Below are 22,374 nucleotides of genomic sequence, written 5' to 3' on the forward strand. Positions count from 1 at the left end.
GTCTAGGTATTGCTGTTTTTAGTTTACAGCATTTTTATGGATTTTGGGTATGCCAAACATCTTACCTAGGCATGGATTGCTGACAGAAAGGAACATGTATTCTTCCAGTGAAATCTGTTGTTCCCTTTCTAGCATTTTCAGCAGCTTATCCACTTTGGAGAAATGTTTATTCACTTCATTAATGTTTGTTTTTTTGTAAAAGGCGTTATCCAATAACATATTATCTATCCCCCACTCTGGAATCATAGATAAACTTACTAAGTTGGGTATTAATCCCTATGTCACCCAATGGGTTGCTAAATGGCTTACTGATAGAACCCACACTGTAAAAGTAGCCGACTCCAAATCCAGCTCCAGACAAGTGACAAGTGGAGTACCTCAGGGTTCAGTCCTGGGGCCGCTCTTGTTTGGCATCTACTTCTCTGGAGTACAGGCCAACACTAAGGGACTCTGTTAACAAAGTTTGCAGATGACTGCAAACTGGGAGCCATTATTGAATCCCCAAATGATGTGGATACTCTACAAAAGGGCCTTACAGAAACAGATGCTTGGTGCCAGAGCCATGGGCTCAAGCTCAATGCCAAGAAATGTATTGTTATCCCTTTGGGAAAAAACATGTATCCATGAATTACCATATAGGTGGCAGTACATTAAACACAGAAAGTGTGATAAGAGACTTAGGGACACAGGTGGACAGTGGTCTCACCTTCGATAACCACATCGCCACAACAGTCAGGAAATCCTTCTATGTGGCACACCTCATCACGAAGGGATTTTCATCCAGAAAAAGGAGGTCATTGTCCCACTGTACTCATCCCTCATTAGACCCATTATAGAATACAATGCCCCATTTGGTATGTACCTCTCAAGACATCTGCAACAACTGGAAAGGCCTCAGAAATACCTCACTAAAAGAATCACAGGCCTAAAGCAGATGCACGCTGACCGCCTTTAAAAACTCCAGCTATACTCTGTCACATATCGCCTACTCAGAGGCGATCTCTGCTTAACATACAAGGCCATGTCAAACCCAGAGCTGTTGGACATGCTACACTTAAAGAAATCCCAATCCCTCAGAGCTACACGCTCCAGGGATCTAAACCTTGTCATCACAATAAACAAAACATGCTGGAGGGATAGGTTCCTGACCCAGAGACTCACCAGACTCTGGAATAGATTGCCCATACATGTCAAGCAGAGTGCCTCTTTGGACCTCTTTAAGAGGAACCTTGACGATTGGATGGGAGAAAGGAAATTCACCCCAGGGATCACGTCAGTCGCCCTGCTAGACAGGGGTCCAGGAAAGTAAATATTGTGGGAAGAAATAGCCAGGGAATTGTTATGGCTAGGCTTGTATAGGCCCTAGGGTTGATAGCCTAATACCAACCTATGAACCTATGAGACATACTCCGTTGTGTCCATTAGAACTAAACCTGTCCCTTTATCAGCTTTCATTAGTCTCACATTTTTGTCTTGACACAATTCCTTAAGGGCCTGTTGCTCAGCTGCTGTGATGTTATACCATTTATTGTTGCTGGGTTGACTTAATAAATGTCTTAGCTCAAACTCACATACATTTTGAAAGGTGGCAAGTGTAGTGTTCATTAGTGGGTTAAATAGGCTGGCATGTCTAAGGGTTCGTGTTTGTAGACTACTAGTACTGTTCATGGTATCATCTAAACTTGTGGTGTTTGTTGCAGGCATATTTTCCTGTCTGTTATCAAAAAATATTTTTAGATTCAGTTTCCATAAATAAAGCCTTAATTCCAACAGTGTGTCTGTGATTTTTGCTCTGTGTTGGAATGAACGTAAATCCTCTATTAAGAAGCTGCATTTGTTCTTCTGACAAATTTTTGTTAGGTTAAAAACTGCATTTGAAAGAAAGTGTTCCCTTGTCCTTAGTAAGCTGTTCTCGTCGTGCTCCTCGTCATCATTGTCCGTACCCCGAAGTTGAATCTGTTCTGGTTCCCTCTCCAACCCCCTCTCCTGCCTCTCCCTCCACCTCTCACATTGTAAACAAGTATGAACGTTCCCAGAATTCCATAACTGAATTAGCGAAGGTACCCCCACATGGGGAACCCATCGCGACACCTGTTTTTTGCAAGTATATTTTGTCTTTAAACATGAAATAATTATTACTCAACACCAAATCTAGTAAGCTAATAAGCAAATCTATGTCATGACCAGGGTAATGTTTGAGTAAAAGAAATTCTCTTACCCAATCAAGCCCCATATCCTGAGGAATAACAGTAATATAATAATATTTCAACAAGTAGTAGTATGGTACACAAGGTACCAAGATGACATTTTTATGATTATTAATAGTGGTGATGAACAGATAAAGGAATTAATGAAAATAATGAATGATTTGACATCTTTCCTTGAATTCACTTTTTTATCAAACGAAGTATCCATTAATTTTTTAGACATTTTGATTAGTAAAGATATACTTCGAAAATGTTTTGTTGCCAGCATTTATAGGAAAACTTTGTATAGTAATTCCTTTTTACACTTTTCTAGTTACCACCCCTATTTTCAAAAACGAGGCATTGTTAAAGGCCAATTGGTCCGTGCTTCACGTATGTGTTCAGAAGATTATTTATTTGAAAAAGAGTGTTTGTTTCTCAAACAAATGTTTTTAAATAGAGACTATCCTTGTAAATTATTTAATAATTTAATGAAAGAGGTTGAACAAAAGAGAAGAAATGGATTATTAGCTCCTTTATTAATGAATAACAATATGAATACACAGGTGTCTGATACAGATAATGTGTTGTCTAATATCAACCACAGGGCTGACTCTTGTAGCTCTATTAATTATAGATCAAGTCTACTAACCCAATACAATGAACTCATGTTAGAGTTCAGGAATATTTTAAATATCAATTGGGAATTAATTTTACAAGACTCCCAATGTAGTGAAGTCCTAGGTATGAAGCCTTTAGTTGTTTTTAAGAGAACACCTTCACTAAGGACATTATTAGAACGCCCTGTTCAACAATACAAACCCAATAAAGGCATGTTTAAATGTGGACATTGCAACTATTGCAAACATATTCAAACAGGTTCCACATTTTATATTAGAGGAGTAAAATATTTCATTAATAACAAGCGGTGACCGAAGCAGAAGCAGTTCGCAAGTGCCGGTCGGCAGACTACTGAAATTTTCGTATTCGAGTTTCAGAACCGAACTCTTCAAACTAAAGCGAAGTACCCCATTGGGGAAACTTTTTCTTGCTCCTTACCAATGTCAGTAAAAGTTAATAATTACATTACTTGTGGGAAGCAAATACCTCGTAAGGATTTTCATTTGTACAGTATTCCTTGCCTAGGCCCTGATCACAACGTGCCTTGCTGTTGGTTTTGTGCTAAATTTAAACAAAGCACTATTAAGCGTCGGTATATTTTTGCTTCTAAATATTTTGGTTGAAGATTTAACTACCCTGAAATGTTGCCGGTTAGCAATCCGACTACCGGACTTCACAAAAAATGCAAGGAAAAAGACAGACTGTCGAGGTCCAAAACCGACAGCGAAGCTTCTCCTAAGCCAGTCGCCAGTTCGCCGGTACTCAGTGAGGTGCTTTCGCAGCCCGTGATACCTGCTACTTTTGAGTCGCAGGCCTCTACCGAGACCCATTCTCCATTCTGGGGTCCGGTATGCCACGGAATTCGCAAAGTATTGAACCCGCGGATGTCTCCGGAGCCGCTGAGCAGGCATCGGCTTCTCAGGGTGTTTTCATGCCTCAACATTTTTACATTAAACCGACATCAGCAACAAAACCAAGGTCAAAAACAACTTCTTTATCTAAAAAACTGATGCATGAGCCACGAGCTAAGGCCCCTATGCCTAAAAACAGATTATCAAAATGGCGAAGGATTTAATTACCTTGATCAGGTGTCCCCCCCCCGCTAAGAGGCCTAGGCAAGGCACTGATTATGAATCTTTAGATCAGGTTTCCATTTCTTCTGATTCCTCTTCTGATCAGGAATTTTCTATTCCACCCTATGAGGATTCTGATGCAGAGGAATCTCCTCCTGAGGATTACTCTTTTGGAGAGACTTTGCATACTTTAAGGGAACATTTTCACTGAGAGAGTCAGGACTTCTCTGAATCAAAAAAGAGGCTTAGGAATTTCCTCCTCCTTCCTCAGCATAGCCCTTTGGCAATACCTCCTGTATTAGACATTGTTGATGTGTTCTCAGAATCAAGCATGGCTCCTGATTCCCTGCCTCCGGCTCCTAGTAAGCCAGACAGATATTACAGGGTTCCTGACTACCACAAATTTCTTTTCAAAAATTCTGCTGCTAATCCTGAGACCATTTCTCAGGGTCCCAAGGGTGTTAAGGCTTCTACAGCCAAAAATTCTACCCCTTCTGATAGAGATTCCAGGGCGCTGGATAGATGGGGTAAGAAGGTTTATACGTCCCCAACCTTGGCAATCAGGGCTTTAAACTGCCAGTTTTATATGCTTAAATATCAACAGCATGTTATGGGCCTACAGAAACAGAAAATGATGTTGATTTCTGATTGTGTGGAAAATAGAGTTATAGGATTTATTGCATTCAGAACAGATTGGAAAGCATACTTTGCAATGTGGTTTTGATTCCTTGGAGGCCTCTTGTACGGCCGCCGTTACTGGATCTGTAATTAGAAGGCATGCCTGGCTCAAGGTGCAAAATCTGCCTGATCATGTTAAAGCTAAAGTGTTGGATGCCCCTTTGCAGCATGATACTCTGTTTGGTAATAAGGCAGAAGGGGTTTTAAAGAAAATTGAAGACAAAGCTAAATCTATGCAAACTGTAAAAGATTTCTTGCAAGTGCTGCCACACAGGTTCAGTAGGCACTGGCCTACTAAAAATTGGTCCTTTTCTGTGTCCAACAGAGCCACTCGGGGCAAACCCAGGCACTCAAAAGGCTCCAGATATCAGTCACAGGGTTCTTACAGGTCAAAGCAATGGTGTGCCTCCACCTTCAAATCTGGAGGAAACAAAGCACAACCTTACAGTAAGCAGTCTCAATGCCTTTCCTCTTCCATCTCCAAGCCCTTATCTTTTGGCAGCCCCCTTGGGGAGAAAATTAGCACTTCATGCTCAAAATTGGCAGTTAATTACCCAGGACAAGTTGGTATTAAACATAGTATCCCAGGGGCACAGATTTCATTTCCATACTTTGCCAATTCCAAACGGATGGCTGGATCTGCCACAAAACCAGTGGGCAGAGGCCCAGAAACAAGCCATGTCCCTCATGGATATGGGGGCTATTCAGCCGGTACCAGAAAAGGAAAAAGGACAAGGATGTTATTCAAGACTTTTCCTGGTACCCAGAAAAGACAATTCATGGCGTCCAATACTGGGCTTATTGATTCTCAACACATTCCAAAATTCAAAATGCTGACTTTACAACTACTGCCTATGCTAGGCAAGAATGCTTGGTTAGTAACTCTAGACTCAAAAGAGGCATACCTGCATATCCCAGTAAGGGAATCATGCAGAAGATACCTCCGCTTCAAAGCAGGTTTTTTGCATTACCAATTCTCTGCACTGCCCTTTGGCTTATCTACTGCGCCCAGGGTCTTTACAAAGTGCCTGGCAACAGTAATTGCATTCTGCAGGCAAAGAAACATTACATTTATCCTTATCTGGACGATTGTCTCATTCAAGCAGAGGACAAGGACACTCTTCTTCAACATCTGGCGTTTGTAAAAAGGCTTCTAGCATGCCTAGGGTACACCATAAATGAAGTCACATCTGGCACCCTCTCAAATAATTACATTAGTTTGCGAAAGCTTGAATACAACTGCCCAGATGGGTTACCTCACGCCAGACAAAGGCAATTGACAACATACTTCAAACAAATGGCAACAAAAACCCAGTTATCTGCAAGACAAATTCTGCAGGTTTTGGGGTTCATGGCATCCTGCATTCTTCTAATTCCATATGCAAGACTGTATATGAGGAAACTTCAGTGGTACCTAAAAAAGTTTATGGAGTCAACATTGTCACAGCCTGGAAACAATGATTCCTCTCATTCCCTGCCTACAACAGGAGTTTCTTTGGTGGGCAGAGACATGCCACCAAACAAGGGACTGTCATTCACTCTACCCCCTGCCACCCAAACCCTAACTATAGATGCATCAGACTATGCCTGGGGGGCCCACCTGGCAGGGAGATGCAGTCAGGGCAAATGGAGCCCAAACCAAATGCATCTGCATATCAACCAGAAAGAAATGCTAGCTGTTCAGAATGCTCTGATAGCCTTCAAGGACTTACCAGGACAACTACCGATAAAGACAGACAACACTACAGTTATGTGGTGGTACATAAACAAGCAGGGGGGTACACATTCCTACCCCCTTTGCAGACTAGCCATGGCCTTGTGGAACACAGCCTTGACTTACCAAATACATCTTCAAGCACAATTCCTGCCAGGAAAGCAAAATACTCTGGCAGATGACCTAAGCAGAAATCTCATGGACCCACACGAATGGAAACTGGATCCACAAATCTTCAGCATGTTAACACAGAAATGGGGGAGCACAGACATAGATCTATTTGCCTCTCCCCAAAAGTATCAGATGGACAAATTCTGCACAAGAACTCATCACAAAAAAAGCATGGAAAGTGAATGCTCTATCCTTCAGCTGGAAAAAACAGTCTATGCCTTTCCCCCTCTACCTCTGCTCTCCAAGGTCTTACTAAAAGTCAGACAGGAAAAAACAAAAATGATCCTAATTGCTCCGGCTGGCCTCGCCAGCACTGGTACCCGCTTCTAAGGAATATGTCACACCTTCCTCCTTAGTACTTGCCTCAAACACCTCATCTACTGTCTCAGCTGAACTATCACATTCTGCACATTCTGCCCCAAACTCTGAATCTTGCAGCATAGCTAATTATTGAAACCACATCTCTCAGTAAACCTGTGATGGATGCCATTTTGGAAGCCAGAAGGCCTAGTACTAGAATATCTTATGCTGATAAATGGAAGAGATTGTATGCTTGGAACCAAGCACAAGGAATAGACACAGCAAAGCCCAATATCCCTCAGATTTTACAATTCTTAACTGAGATGCTTGACAAGGCCCTATCTTTTTCTTCAATAAAAATCCATACCTCTGCCATCTTGGCTCATTACAACACAGAGCCCTCTTCTCTTTTCTTATCCACTGCTTAAACAGAATCTTAGAGGGGCTAAAAATTTAAGGCCTCCCAGGAGAACACCAACTCCTGCATGGGACCTCAATTTTGTGCTGGAAAAACTCACCCTGCCTCCTTTTGAACCAGCAGCTACTGCAGATATAAAATTTCTATCTTGGAAGACAGCTTTTCTTTTGGCAATCACTTCAGCAAAAAGAGATTCAAAACTACAGGCTCTCATGACAGTGGAGCATTTCATTATATTTTACCCGAACAGGGTGGCCCTCAGGACCAGCCCTTCTTTTATGCCTAAGGTGGTATCCAGTGTGGCCCTTAACCAGACTATTCACTTGCCAACATTTTTCCGAAATCTGCAGAACAAGGGGGAGCGGATTCTGCATTCACTGGATGTACACATACAACTAAGATTCTACTTAAACAGGACAAAATCTCTAAGAAAGTCTGAGCAACTACTGGTAGCATTTGCTGCAGGATCAGAGGGGAAGGCTATATCAAAGCAGACTATTTCTAAATGGATAAGCCACTGCATTTGTTTCTGCTATTTGCACCATGGTTTGTTTCTGCTATTTGCACCATGGTAAACCTGTGCCCAAGGGGATCAAATTCCATTCCACCAGGGCTGCCTCTACTTCAGCAGTTTTTCTCAGAGGGGTCCTAACCAAAGAAATCCTAGAAGCTGCTACTTGAAGCTCTGTTCATACGTTCACAAAGCATTGTCATTTACCTCTCTTCTCTAAATCCAGGGCAGGCTTTGCCACTGCAGCCCTGCAGGGCCTTATAGCTGCTCCTAATGCTGTTTAGTTCCATCCTCCCATCCATAGCTTTGGGATTCTACCCAAATGTAATGACTGCAACAGTGAAACATGAAGAACATAGTACAGTTGTGTACACTTACCATAAATGTAGATGTTCGAGTGTATTAACTGTTGCAGTCTGGGTTACCCACCCGCCATCCCTCATTCTATACCTTTTCTTTCCTTCACTATACTCAAAAGCCTTTTTGGTGTATCTGCTTTTAGATGAAGGTAAATTTTATGTTTCTAAGGTGCATTTATATATTTACAGTTTATTTATATATATTTTGGCTCCCCATTTGGGGGGCACCTGACATCTGGGGCAAGAAAAAACGATTAAAATGGCGTCGGCTGCATGTTTTATACCCCGGACGACCTGACGTCATGGAAGAGGAGACAGCAACCGACGCAAGACCCAAGACTTTATTATTCAGGCCGACTGAGGGCAACCTGCCAGCAGATTACCCAAATGTAATGACTGCAACAGTGAAACACGAAGAACATCAAGGTGATGTGGCAGCAGAGAATGAGGCAGTAAAAACTTAATCATAAGTGACAAAGTAAAAGAGGAAAGCAGCAACAAACTGAGAAGGTGTTTGGTTTTGTAGCAACAGATAATACAGTAACTAAAATATATGCAGCAATGACAGCAAGCAAAAATAAGAACAGCAACAAACTTAGTAATTTTTTTTTAAAGAAAAGACCAACTGCGAGAATAAGAACAAAAACAACATGCATATTATGTACAAGACAACTTGGCAACTCTTCTGGGTTTTAAAGCTCAAGAAATGCAGTCTTGTACACATGTGGGGACAGAGACTTTTTGTGACTTAACATTTTAAACTGATGGACTGTTGGATGAAATTTCTGAAACCATGTGTAACAAAAAGGATGTTTTATCGGTGGAACAAGCATTTGTTTTCAGGTTGTAATTTAAATAGCGTTTTAAAAATGTTACTTTTGGTAATACTGTGAAAGTTAAAAGATGAGATTATGGAATGGTAGGTGGATGTTGAAAGCCATTTTGAAATGTGAAAATAAAAACATGATGAAACCCTTGCCAAGTGTTATTTTTGTGGCTGACCATAGAAGGACATTAAGATATGCTGGCCAGCCTTCATAGTTTCTTTTTTGTGGGGATGTTCTTGGTTGTGACATGATACAGTGTAAGCAGTGTTGAGAAAAAGTACATACAGTAAGAAGGTGCGTGTCTGAATGCAGGTTGTGTAAAAAAGGGAGACTTTTGGAAAGAATGTCAAAAGCAAACAGTAAATGTTGAAAAAGAAGGGGAAGAAAACATACATGAGGAAGGACAACAAGAGGCTGGGGGAAGAGGGGGAAGAGGGTGAACTAGGTGTAGAAGAAACTGGCGAAGAAAAAATATAGAGGGGAAAAATGAGGAGCAAGACTGCATGCAGGAAGAGAGGTCAGGAGTAGGGATTCTTACTAATAATTTTTTAAAGATCTAGCCAGTGAGAAATATGATTCTGAGGATCAAGGATTATTTGTACATAAACCCAGGAAAATATTCAACTGGTGAAAGAGTAAAATGTTTGGGTCTTTCGGCTTTTCCCGGTTAGGGGTCGCCACAGCGGAACTCCAGTCCGCTAATGATTGGCAGTAGATTTTTATGTGCTGGCTTGCCGGGCCTAATGCACAACCTTCAATGAAGGAATGCCCCATTCACGCATGTCACCACACAGAAGACGCTCTGAGAATCGAACGGGCAATGTCTAACTAAGGCGACAACGCTACCGTGGCACCAATAAAATTTAAAAAATTTCCCCTATACTTAAAAAGGAAAAGCAACAATTTTAGAGTACTTTCAGTAAATGTGAACAGTATTATTAACACTGTAAGGATATGAATACTGAAATGGTGTGCTAAATGTGATGTGGATGTTATTCTGTTAGAGGATGTAAGATTCCAGACAAATGAAAGACTGCAAGTAGAAAAATTGTGGGATGAAAATATATTATGGCACTTAGGAAGCAAATGTTGTTCTGGAGTGACTGTGGTGTATAAAAACAAACAAGGAAAATACTTGTAACACTGGTATGGAAGGGCAAAGTTAACTAATGTGGATGGGAGGTGGAGAGAAAATGTTTATAGAATTATGCAACATATGCATCTATAACTAGCAAGAAAAGACAGAATTTGTTTCACCGTGTATTAGACTCTCCGGTGGTTAACATGAAAATCATAATTGCAGGGGACTTTGTAATTTAAGGAGAAAATATAAGAAGAAAGGGGAAAGTATATGAAAAAATTACAGGAAGTGAAAAATGTGGTAAATTAGCAGTGTGAAACAAATGTCAGACTTACAGAAGGGGATCATTTGGACCTAACATTGATTACTTTGTATTATAGGAAGGCTTGTGGGTAGCGAATGGTGACACAGCTGCAACTTATTTTTCAGACCACTTAGCAATATGGATGGAAGAGATGGAAAAAGGGAGTATATTAAAATAGGAAAGGGAATAAAAAGAATAAATTAGAAATTATGGGATGAAACTGTAATGTGGGAAGTATTGCACTTATGGAAGAATTACATAACCATGAAGGATTTCTATAAAAACTGGTCCAAATGGTGGACTGAATGTAAAAAGCATATTATTTTTCAATGGCAGGATGATATAAGAAAGTACAGTTGTGTACACTTACCATAAATGCAGATGTTAAGAGTGTATTCATTGTTGCAGTCCTCACATATGGGTTATCCGGCTCCCTGTAGCCCTCAGTTGACCTTGAATACCAGAAGCCCCTAAAAGAAGGCTAATCCAGGAATGGTAGTACCCTGGACACGTCATACAAAAAAAATAAAAATCTAACATTGTCTGTGCCTTAGGAAAAAAGGGATGGAGGGTGGGAAACCAGGACTGAAACAGTGAATACACTTGAACATCTACATTTATGGTAAGTGTACACAACTGTACTATATTCTTCGTGTTTCACTGTTGCAATCCTCACATATGGGTTGATTTGCGAAGTCCAGTAAGAAGACAAAGGGGGAGGAAGGGTCACAGATTAAGGGTTGGCAAGGAGGCCCTGCAAAACTGCAGAGGCAAAACCAGCCCTGGATTTAGAAAACAAATGTAGATTGTAATGCTTTGTGAAAGTATGGACTAAAGATCAAGTAGCTGCTTCTAGAATATCCTTAGTAGGCACACCTCTCAAAGGCGGTAGAGGCTGCTCTAGTAGAATGGATCCTAATACCCTGAGGGGGAACCTTACCATGTTGCAGGTAACAAAAGTGAATACAATGAGCAATCCATTTGGAGATGTTTTTCTTTTAAATAGCTTTATCCTGAGCCCCAGGAGCAAAACTAACCAATAACTGTTCAGATTTTCGAAAGGATTTAGTCCCAAGTAAAATCTCATCTGTCTATGCACATCAAGAGAGTGCAGAATCCTTTTTCCTTTACTTTGGGGATTGTTGAAAAAATGTGGGCAGGTGAATAGACTGGTCAAGGGTTAAACTGGAAACTACCTTAGGCATAAAGGACGGATTGGTTCTCAGAGAAACCCGATCTGACTGAAAAACAATGAAAGGTTCTACAGCCATTAAGGCTTGCAGCTCAGATACCCTTTCTAGCTGAAGTAATAGCCAAAAGAAAAGCACTCTTCCAGGATAGAAACTTCAAATCTGCAGAGGCAGCTGGTTCAAAGGGAGGCAGAGTAAGTTTTTCCAGGATAAAACGAAGATCCCAAGCAGAAGTAGGAGCTCTTCTGGGAGGTCTAAGATTACTAGCTCCCCTCAGGAACGGTTTCATCAAGGGGTGAGAAAAAATGGATCGCTCGAAAGAACAATGGGCCGAAATTGCCGAAGTGTGAATTTTGATTGAAGAAAAAAAGTCCACCATTAAGCAGTCCTGCTAGGTAGTCAAGAATGAGTGAAGGAGAAGGATGAGAAGAGCCTTCTCCTTTAGCCTGCATCCAAGACCAAAATCTCTTCCATTTATCTGCATAGGATTTTCTTGTGCTAGGCCTTCTGGCCTCATGAAGCACTCCAACCACCTGTTGGGAAAGATTTAAGCTATTAGCCAGGCAGTTAAATGCAGAGTTTGAAGATGAGGATTTGGTACCGGGGAAGATGCCAAGGCTGAGCCTGGGAAAGACTGCGAAGGAGGGGATACTAATGCTGCCTGGGCCAATCTGAAGCTATCAAAATAGCCTTTGGTTTTTCATCCCTTATCTTTAACAGCACTCTGGGAAGAAGAGGCAGAGGAGGGAATGCATAAACTGAGAGATGTGTCCATGGGAAGGACAATGCATTCACCCTCCAAGCTTTGTTGTGAAACTCCCTGGTGCAGAAGGTTGGAAGGAGATGATTGGTGTGAGAGGAGAAAAGATCCACTTGTGGGGTGCCCCAAAGATGAGTTGTACAATGGAAAATGTTCCTGTTCAGTTGCCACTCATGAAGATCAAAAACATGTCTCCCTGGAAGATAGTGGGCTATTAGATGTAAGCCCATGGATGCTGCTATGGACCATAGTCTCATGGTTTGTCTGCACAAGGGGTAAGAGCGAGTCCCACATCGTTTCTTGATGTACCACATGACTGTGGTATTGTCTGTCTTGATTAGCAGAGTCCCAGGATAGAGTAGGTCCTTGAAAGCCAGCAAGGCCTGTTGCACTGCCATCAATTCTTTTAAGTTGATGTGCAGATGAATCTGCTGGGTGCTCCAAGTCCCCTGTATGCCCCAGCCCTCCAGATGAGCCCCCCCATGCAACATCTGAGGCATCTGTGGTGACAGTCTGGTTGGCAAGGAAAGGGCGTAAAGGCAGACCCTTGTTCTGAGAACAGGCTGTCGCCCACCAGAGGAACTCCATTTGCAGACAAGGAATCAGAGGAAGAATCAAGTCCAAGTCCAGTGTGCGTTGACACCAGAGGTTCTTGAGGTACCACTCAATTTCTCATATGCAGCCTTGCATATGGGATCATCAAATTACATGAAGCCATGAACCCCAGTGCTTGCAGGAATTGCCTTGCAGAGAGCTGGTTCATGCTTGCCAAGTTCATGAAGTAAGCGGAAAAATCTTGCTTCTGTTGAGGGAGGAATACCATCTGGGTGGCTGTATTCAGACTCGCTCCCAGGAAAATCTCCCCTGAAGGAACCAACTTTGACTTCTTTTTATTGAGAGTGTAACCCAAAGAGGTGAGAGTGGTCTTCACAAAATCCAAATCCTTTTCTAATTGTTCTGGGGAGTTTGCTTGAATGAGACAGTCGCCCAGGTAAGGATAAATTTGAATGTTTGCCTGCCTGAAAAAGCAATGGCTGGAGTCAGGCTCTTCGTAAAAGCTCTGGGAGCAGTAGATAAGCCAAAGGGCAATGCAGAGAACTGAAAGTGTTGCTCCCCAGCCCTGAAGCAAAGGAACTGCCTGCAACTTTTCCCTTATTGGGATGTGCAGATAAGCCTCCTTGAGATCCAAAGTTACCAGCCATGAATCCTTGCCCAGCATTATTTATTTATTTATTTTATTTCCAGTTTGATAACCAGAGAGGTCCCACTGGGCTCAAAGAGCCTGTTTTCAGTGGAGGCCCGGGGAGAAAAGTTCCAAAATACAAAGATACAAAAGAATAAAATATGATAAAAAGTACAATAAAATGCAGTTATGAATAATCATGATATTATATAATGTTTTAAACAAAGTTGTAAGATGAATAAAGTGAGATGTAGCAAAAAGAATTAGTGGAATATAGGAGACTTGAGGATAGTTTATACAGAACATGCTTGGTAACAAAGATGGGTAGTGTGAAGTAAGGAGAGTAGTAGGAATAAATACCTAGAGTGGAGGAAGGAGAGAGAGGCAGTTGAGTAGTGAAACAAGAGGGAAATGTATATTAAAAAGAAGAACATATGTGAGAAGAAAAGCAATAGGGGGTAATACAAGGGGATGGAGGGTAAAGATAGTAGAAGAGTGTTAGACACAATTTGTAGAATGTTAGAGACATTAGTTAGACAGTGTTATATAGGTTTAGATGGAAGAAGTATATAGGGGGAGAGAAGTACAAAAAGAAGGGTATGTGTAGGATTTACACTATATACATTAAAGGTGTATAAGTTATTATATGCATTGGTACTGATTGTTGAAGGGTGAGCATTTTGAATTTGGGAATCACCAGGAAAGTGTTTAAAATGGACAGATCCAGAATAGGGTGCCAGGTTACCCCTTTCTTGGGTACCAGAAAAAGCCTTGAATAAAAACCTAGGCCTGCCTGATTTGCAGAAACTGACTCTATGGACCCTATAGTCAGTAGAGCAGAACTTTGAGTTTCTATCTCTGCCTTGAGAGTTTTGGGTATGTCTGAGTACCCTTGTAAAACAGGGAAGGTGTGAAAGTAAAACTTGTAACCTTGATTTACTATACTGAGCACCCATTTGTCGTCTGTGATGGAAGACCATACCTCTGCGAACATGGCTAACCTTCCCCCCAAAGGAAATCCAGGGTCTGCAGAGGTAGGCACAAGAAGGCCGGAGTCATTGAGAATGCTGGCTTAGAACTCCCTGATTTAGTAGAAGAAGAATGCCATTGTTTAGCCCTTTGAGGGGCAGAAGCCTGCCCTCTGGAAGATCTGAGCCCCTAGGCCTAGAGCGACCCTGCTTGCCAGGATCAGGGAAACACCAATTCTTGGAAGGATAATGCCTACTAAACCGTGGAGGCTGAACCTGAAGGAAATCTTTTACAGCTTGCATAGATTTTGCCTTATCCTCCAACTTTTTCAGTACCTCCTCAGCCTTATTACCAAAACGATTGTCCTTGTGCAAAGGAACAGCCAGCAATTTAGACTTAGCCGGTTCAAAAAGAGGCTGCTCCCTGAGCCAAACATGCCTTCCAGTTACAGAACCAGTGGCTGCTGCTCTGCAGGAAGCCTCCAAAGTGTCAAAACCACAATGAAGTGCATGCTTATTAACTAAAGTGGCACAATTCAGTAAGTCTTGTAAGTCTTTTGTTTTCCGTTGTGGAAGGAATATCTCCAAGTTTAGCCTTAATAGCCCCCAATGTATGCTGCTGATACTTAAGCAAGTTAAAAAGACAATTCACGGAGATAATGGCAAGAGTTGCAGAAGTATAGACTTTTTTACCCCACCTGTCCAAGGCCCTACATTCCTTATCAGAAGGCACAGGGTTTCTAGCAATAGTAGCCTTAACACCCTTGGGGCCTTGAGAAATATCTGGATCAGCAGTAGGGTTTCTAAAAAGGAATTGATGAGATTCAGGAACCCTGTAATATCTACCTGGTTTTCTGGGGGCAAGAGGAACACAATTAGGAGTTAAAGAATTTTCCATGAAAACATCATCCACAACTTCCAAAACTGGAGGTACAGCCAGAGGCTTATGCTGTGGCAAATATAAAAATTCCCTGATTCTTTTCTTAGACTGTGGAAAATCCTGACTTTCCCATTTAAAATGCTCACTAAGAGTATTCAAAGTATCCCCAAAGGAAAAATCTTCTGGAGGGGATGCAGAAGGGATAGTCTCTTCAGCATCAGAATCCTCAAAGGCAGAAAAAAGTTGAAAATTTCCTTCTTCACCAGCAGACATACTAGAAATCTCAGAATCTGAGACAGAAAAAACATAAGGAGATAATTCCCTAGCCCTCTTTGAAGGGGGGGGGATGAGAGCCCCTAATCAGGGAACGAAGATCACCAGCCATCTTTACCAACTGGGACAGAGGTACAGGAGGGAAGGCAGACGCCTGTTTGTGAGTAGGTTTGTGGCTGGAAGGTTTACTAGCAATCCGGAGGGGACTCAGGAGGCCTAGCAACTGCAGAAGTCTGAGCTAAGGTAGTCGGTCTGGTCTCATGTCTAAAAAAAGAGGAGTCAGAAGCTGGTGCCTGCAAAGCGGCTCCGGACCCATCTGAGGCAGCGACAGGCAGAGGGTCTGAAGACAAAATAGCAGCCTGCGGCGTGGAGGACTCCATAAAGGTCTCTGCAGAGGCTTGCGGCTGAAAATATGCAGACTGCAGGGGCTGCGAAAGCACCTCACTGACTACCGCTGTGCTGACAACCAATTTCACCGGTGCATCATCAGTAAATTTATCCCTAGGCCTGTCACAGTCCTTGTCTTTGCGTTTCCTAGGAAAATCCAAAGTCGGGAGACCAGAAGATGCCATACCGACGAACTTAGGCTAAACTCCAAAATTCTTATACAAAATCTTAGCTCTATGGCGTATGGTACGTGGGTTAAAGGAAGCACAGAGATCACAGTTAGGGATGTCATGCTCAAGGCCCAAACAAGTTATACAATAGGAATGGAAATCATGGTACGGAATCTGGTTTTCCACAGGCAAGACAGTTATTAACTATCTGACATTTGCTAAAGCAAGAAAAGAGGATCCCCAATTGGGGTACTTATCTGAAGGAGTCTTTAACTTGGTAGTCGGAAAATGAAGCGAAGGTAAATGGCGACCGGCACTAGTGCGAATTGCATCTGCTTCGGGCTTCATGGCTAGAAAGACTGAGGAAATGGCATCGGCTGCCTCCCTTTATACCCGACGTACTGACATCAGTTTTACAACCGGTGTCAGCCGTCGCATACCAAAGACTCTGGTATTCGGGCTGACTGAGGGTTACAGGAAGTTGGATAACCCATATGTAGGACTGCAACAGTGAAACATGAAGAACATCATGAAGTATGGGAAAATATACAGAAATGTATTAGAGAATTTAGAGAACAAGACAATATTAAGATATGGAAAAATATATAAAAGAAACTGAAAAAAAATTAAGGCATTACTGTTTAGGCAGAGATATTATTTACAAGGGTGGAGGTATATGCATATATGGTAAAATAGTAAAGAAGGATATTATAAAGAGGGTAATGAAAAATGTAAAAAGAAAAAAAAAAGAGAATGGACAGCAAAAAAATACAGAATGAGTTAAGAATTTGAAAAATGACTTATTAGTGAATAGGATGAATTAACTTAGGGAAGTAAATGCTGATTCAAGTAATGGGCCAAGATATAGGGTATGGAAATGTACAAGAAATTAATGGATTGGCGAACAGAGCATTATGTAAATGTACTGAATGAAGAGCTTGTTTACAATGAGTTAAGTAGTGGGATATTAAAATTTACATAGAAGAAAAAAGAGAAGAATGAAATTAAAAAAATCAGAGACCCAACACACTAAATAACAGATTTGAAGTTTTTATATGACAATAATACAGAAGAGAATGGAAGGATGGATAAGGGAATTATGGAAGGAAGTATACATAGCACAAAAAGGATGTCAAGAACTGTCATTGGTTGTGAGAGAAATTCTGGATGATAGTATAAGTAAAAAGGAGGGTATAAAACTTATGATAGGTGATAATAGCAAGGCATTTGATACAGTAAGACATGATGCTTTGAACGTTATAGAGAAGTAGGTGTGTATGTCAGCATATTAAAATACAGCGTTAGTGAATGGATGGCCGAGTAAAGAAATATGTATGAAGTGTGATATAAGGCAAGAAGTCCCATGAGTGGAATGTTGTTTTCACTGGTAATGAAATGTGACAGTGAGTGAAGTAATATGAATGAGAAAAGTGTTGTATTGTCTGAATGGACGATTAAAGGAAATGGGATTAATCTTGATAAAAGTAAGGGTTTGGGTGATGTGAAGAGGGGGGGGGGTTCAATGAATTGTGTGTCTTTGCTAGGAATAAAATTTGGGAAAATTATGTAGTTATGATACAATGGGAGGGTATGATAAAACACATGAAAGGATGTATAGGTTAGCATTTAGGAAAAGGATTTATCTGATGAATTCAGTACTAATAGAAAAAACAGCATGACCCAGAAAAAATATGAAAAGGAAATTGCACAGTTGGTGTTTTCTTTCATATGGGTTCTAAGATTAAACCCAGTGGGGAAAAAAAGGTGTACTGTATGAGTGAAGACAAAGAGAGATTGGGGTTACCAAATCCAGTTGTTAAATTCTGCTTCATTAAACTTGTATAAAGTATTAAAGGGGGTAAAGAAAATGAGAATGTTTTAATAAGTACAAAAAACTCTGGGAGGTGATAAGAAAAAGAGAAAAAAAGAGTATGTAAATGAAGAAATTAAAAATTAAGAAAAATACAAACGTGGAAAATAAAAATTGATGATATACATTGAGAGAGAAGGATGTGTTATAATAATGGGATGAAACAATATTCTTATGTACATCCATGGGATAAATCTAGCAGAATAAGTGATTAAAGTCATTAAAGTAAGGAAAACACTACATATCAAGATACGAGAGCATTAGTATTTCCTATGAAGACTGGTAATTAAGTTACTAGTAAAGGGGGGTGCCATATAAAAAGAAAGCTGAAACAGTATGTTTATTTCGTGGGGAGGTACAGACAACAGAGCATGTTTTTTTTTAAATGCAAGAGTGGTGAAACTCTGGAAAAAGTTATGTAATGACATTAATGGCAAACAATGGATACAAATATGATTATGTATGGATATAGGCAAAAAGAATATGTGAGAAAGGTGGATAAGAATTTATCTCGTGTAATACGGGTTGTTTTTTATGAAAGACAAAATCAAATTTTGTTTAATGGGAAATGGAGCTTGCAGATATATTGTGAAAAATCAGATTTATCTTTGTAGTAGGAGGAGTACAGGTCAATTATGGAAGAACGGTGTCCCGGACTGTGTCCTACATGCACTCCAAGAAGAGCTAAACCCAAACACAAAACTACTGTTCAATCTCAGCCTTACTATAGGATATGTACCCAAAGAGTGGCATACAGCAACAGTGGTCCCTCTCCACAAAGGTGGTGCCTCAACAGATCCTGGAAACTATCGCCCCATAAGCCTGACTAGCTTGGTCTGCAAAGCTATGGAAAGGATCATCATGGACCTCATAAATAAAGATATTGGGGACCTACAGACACTGGATCCTACCCAGTTCGGCTTTGTTAAGGGCAGATCCTGCCTCTTAAACCTGGTCGATTTCTTTGAAACAGTCACCAAGGCCATTGACGAGGGGAAGGTGGTCCACAGCCTACCTGGACCTCGCAAAGCCTTCGATACAATACCCCACTCGGGCATTATAGATAAGCTCACCAGCTTAAATATAAACCCCTATGTCACGAGATGGGTTGCAAACTGGCTCAAGGACAGAACCCACATGGTTAGAATTGCTGGAGCCATGTCAGACTCCAAACCAGTTACAAGTGGCGTCCCAACAAGGCTCAGTCCTGGGACCTCTCTTGTTCGGTATATATTTCTCGGAGGTAGAGGCCAACACGGAAGAACTGTGGCTGACCAAGTTCTCAGATTACTGCAAACTGGGCGCCATAATCGACTCTCCAGCAGACACAAGCATCCTCCAAAAGGGCCTCATAGAAACAGACAACTGGTGCCAGAGCCATAGCCTCAAGCTAAATGCCAAAAAGTGTATAGTCATCCCCCTTTGGCAAAAACAAAGTGCCCACAAATTACCACATAGGTGGTAATCCATTAAGTACAGAAGAAGCAATTAGGGACCTGGGGACCCAAGTTGATAGCAATCTCTCATTTGACAACCACGTGGCCAAAGTGGTTAGAAAAACATTTTATATAGCCCACCTAATCATGAAGGGATTCACATCTAAATCAGGGGAGGTCATTGTGCCTCTTTACTCATCCCTCATCAGGCCCATAATTGAGTACAATGCCCCTTTTGGGATGTACCTTACCAGACACCTGCAGCAACTGGAAAGACCCCAAAAGTACCTCACCAAGAGGATCAAAGGGCTCAAACAGATGCCATATGCTGCCCGGTTAAAGAAACTCCAGCTCTACTCAGTGGCATACCGCCTGCTCAGAGGTGATCTGTGCCTGATGTATAAAGCCATGTCCAACCCGGAATTAATGGACATGCAGCAACTCAGAAAATCCAAATCCCATCAAGCTACGTGCTCGAGAGACTTGAACCTCAGCACTGAAATAAATAGGACATGCTGGAGGGACAGATTCATAACCCAGAGGCTCCCTTCACTCTGGAATAAAATCCCAGTCCAGGTTAGGCAGAGTCCCTCATTGACACTCTCCAAGAGAAATCTTGATGAGTGGATGGGAGATCGTAGGTTTACCCTGGGTATCACTTCTGTGTCACTGTTAGACAGAGGCACAGTATACTAACCTCGAAAAAGGGCATAGCAAAATTAATTTCAAATGGGTGGTGAAAGCCAAACACACTCTGGCTAGGCTTATAAATGCCCTAGGACAGATAGCCTAGTATGAACCTATGAACTTATTTCCCTCTAAATATCGACATTTTGTAAGTATGTTGTGTTAAATAAACAACCCCTGCTCTTTTTGAAAAATCCTATGGGATCTTTTACATTCATCTGAACTATCACCAACTCAGGCAGATGGGTCCTCAGTTTAGCATCTCATCAGAAGAATGGCACACTCAGGAGTGCAGCACCCCCCTCCCCTTATAGGTTCATACTAGGCTATCTGCCCTAGGGCATTTATAAGCCTAGCCAGAGTGTGTTTGGCTTTCGCCACCCATTTTAAATTAATTTTGCTATGCCCTTTTTCGAGGTTAGTATACTGTGCCTCTGTCTAACAGTGACACAGAAGTGATACCTGGGGTAAACCTATAGGTTCATAGGTTCATACTAGGCTATCTGCCCTGGGGCAATTATAAGCCTAGCCCGATTCTGTATGGCTTACGCCACCCCATGATTTGGGTATACTGTGCCCTTTTTAAGATTTAGTTTACTGTGCCTCTGTCTAATAGTGACACGGGAGTAATCCCTGGGACAAACCTACGATCCCCCATCCACTTATCGAGATTCTTCTTGAAGAGATTCAGTGAGGTGCTCTGCCTCACATGAACTGGAATTCTATTCCAGAGCGAAGGGAGCCTCTGGGTTATGAACCTGTCCCTCCAGCAAGTTCTATTTATTTCTGTGCTGAGGTTCAAGTCCCTCGAGCGTGTGGCTCTAAGGGATTTAGATTTACTGAGGTGGAGCATGTCCATTAATTCTGGATTTGACATAGCTTTGTATGTCAGGCATAGAAGTAGGCGGTATGCAACTGAGTAGAGCTGGAGTTTTTTTAACCGAGCAGCATATGGCATCTGTTTGAGACCCTTGATCCTCTTGGTGAGATACTTTTGGGGTCTTTCTAATTGCTGCAGGTGTCGGGTAAGGTACATCCCAAAAGGGGCATTGTATTCTATGATGGGCCTGATGAGGGATGAATAAAGGGGCACGATTACCTCTCTTGATCTAGATGTGAAACCCTTCGTGATGAGGTGGGCTATGTAGAAGGTCTTTCTAACCACTTTGGCAATGTGGTTTTCAAAGGAGAGATTGCTATCAACTTGGTCCCCAATAACTTTCTCTGTTCTTAATGGGTTTCCGCCTATGTGGTAATTTGTGGGCACATTGTTTTTGCCAAAGGGTATGACTATACATTTTTTGGCATTTAGCTTTAAACCATGGCACTGGCACCAGTTATCTGTCTCTCTGAGACCTTTTTGAAGGATGTTTGTGTCAGCTGGAGAGTTGATTATGGCGCCCAGTTTGCAGTCGTCTGCGAACTTGGTGAGCCATAGTCCTCCCACGTTTGCCTGTACCTCGGAAAAGTATATACCGAACAAGAGTTGTCTTTTTGGATTTTCTAAGAGTGGTTCCAGGACAGAACCCTGTGGGACGCCACTTGTGACCGGTTTCGAGTCTTGACATAGCCAGCAACTCTCACTCTGTGGGTTCTGTCTTTGAGCCAGTTTGCGACCCATCTTGTGACATAGGGGTTTATATTTAAGCTGGATAGCTTATCTATGATGCCCGAGTGGGGTATTGTGTCAAATGCCTTTGCAAGGTCCAGAAAGGCTGTGTGGACTACCTTCCCTTCATCTATGGCTTTGGTGACTGTTTCAAAGAAGTCAACCAGTTTCAAAAGGCAGGAAGCCGAACTGGGTAGGATCTAGTGTCTGTAGATCCCCAATGTCTTTGTTTATGAGCTCCATGATGATCCTCTCCATAGCCTTGCAGACTAAGCTAGTCAGGCTTATGGGGGAAAAATAGTTTCCAGTGTCCGTAGAGGCTCCACCTTTGTGGAGTGGGACCACTGTTGCTGTACGCCATTCTCTGGGCACATATCCTGTAGTGAGGCTGAGATTGTATAGCTGTTTTATTTGAGGGATTAGTTCCTCTTGGAGTTCATGTAGGACGCAACCTGGGACGCCATCTGGTCCCATGGAAGCAGTGTTTTTTGCTTTGGAGAGGACAGCCTTCACCTGAGCATCTGAGATGTTTGGGAGGCAGCCCTCTGCCAGGATAGATACTTGCTCTTTTGGGGGGGTGGATAGTTTGCACTGAACCTGTCTGCCAGGATATTGGCGATGTCTGTGGGTTCAGTGTATTTTTTGTCATTTAGAATCAACTCAGAACAAGTCTGGGAGTTGCATCCCAGGTTTCTAACATAACTGAAAAAAGCCTTAT

At 41.8% G+C, this 22,374-nt stretch overlaps 1 protein-coding gene across 10 annotated transcripts in view; it reads right to left on the reverse strand.

The window, feature by feature from the left end:
• The window catches only part of FAM83H (family with sequence similarity 83 member H), a 1,342,513-nt gene that overhangs the window by 161,652 nt on the left and 1,158,487 nt on the right, over positions 1–22,374 (reverse strand). The gene's annotated exons all lie outside the window — the stretch shown is intronic.

The sequence above is a fragment of the Protopterus annectens genome, chromosome 3.part1 (genome assembly GCF_019279795.1).
Source record: "Protopterus annectens isolate FY-2018-M chromosome 3.part1, PAN1.0, whole genome shotgun sequence".
NCBI classification, from domain to species: Eukaryota; Metazoa; Chordata; order Ceratodontiformes; family Protopteridae; genus Protopterus; species Protopterus annectens.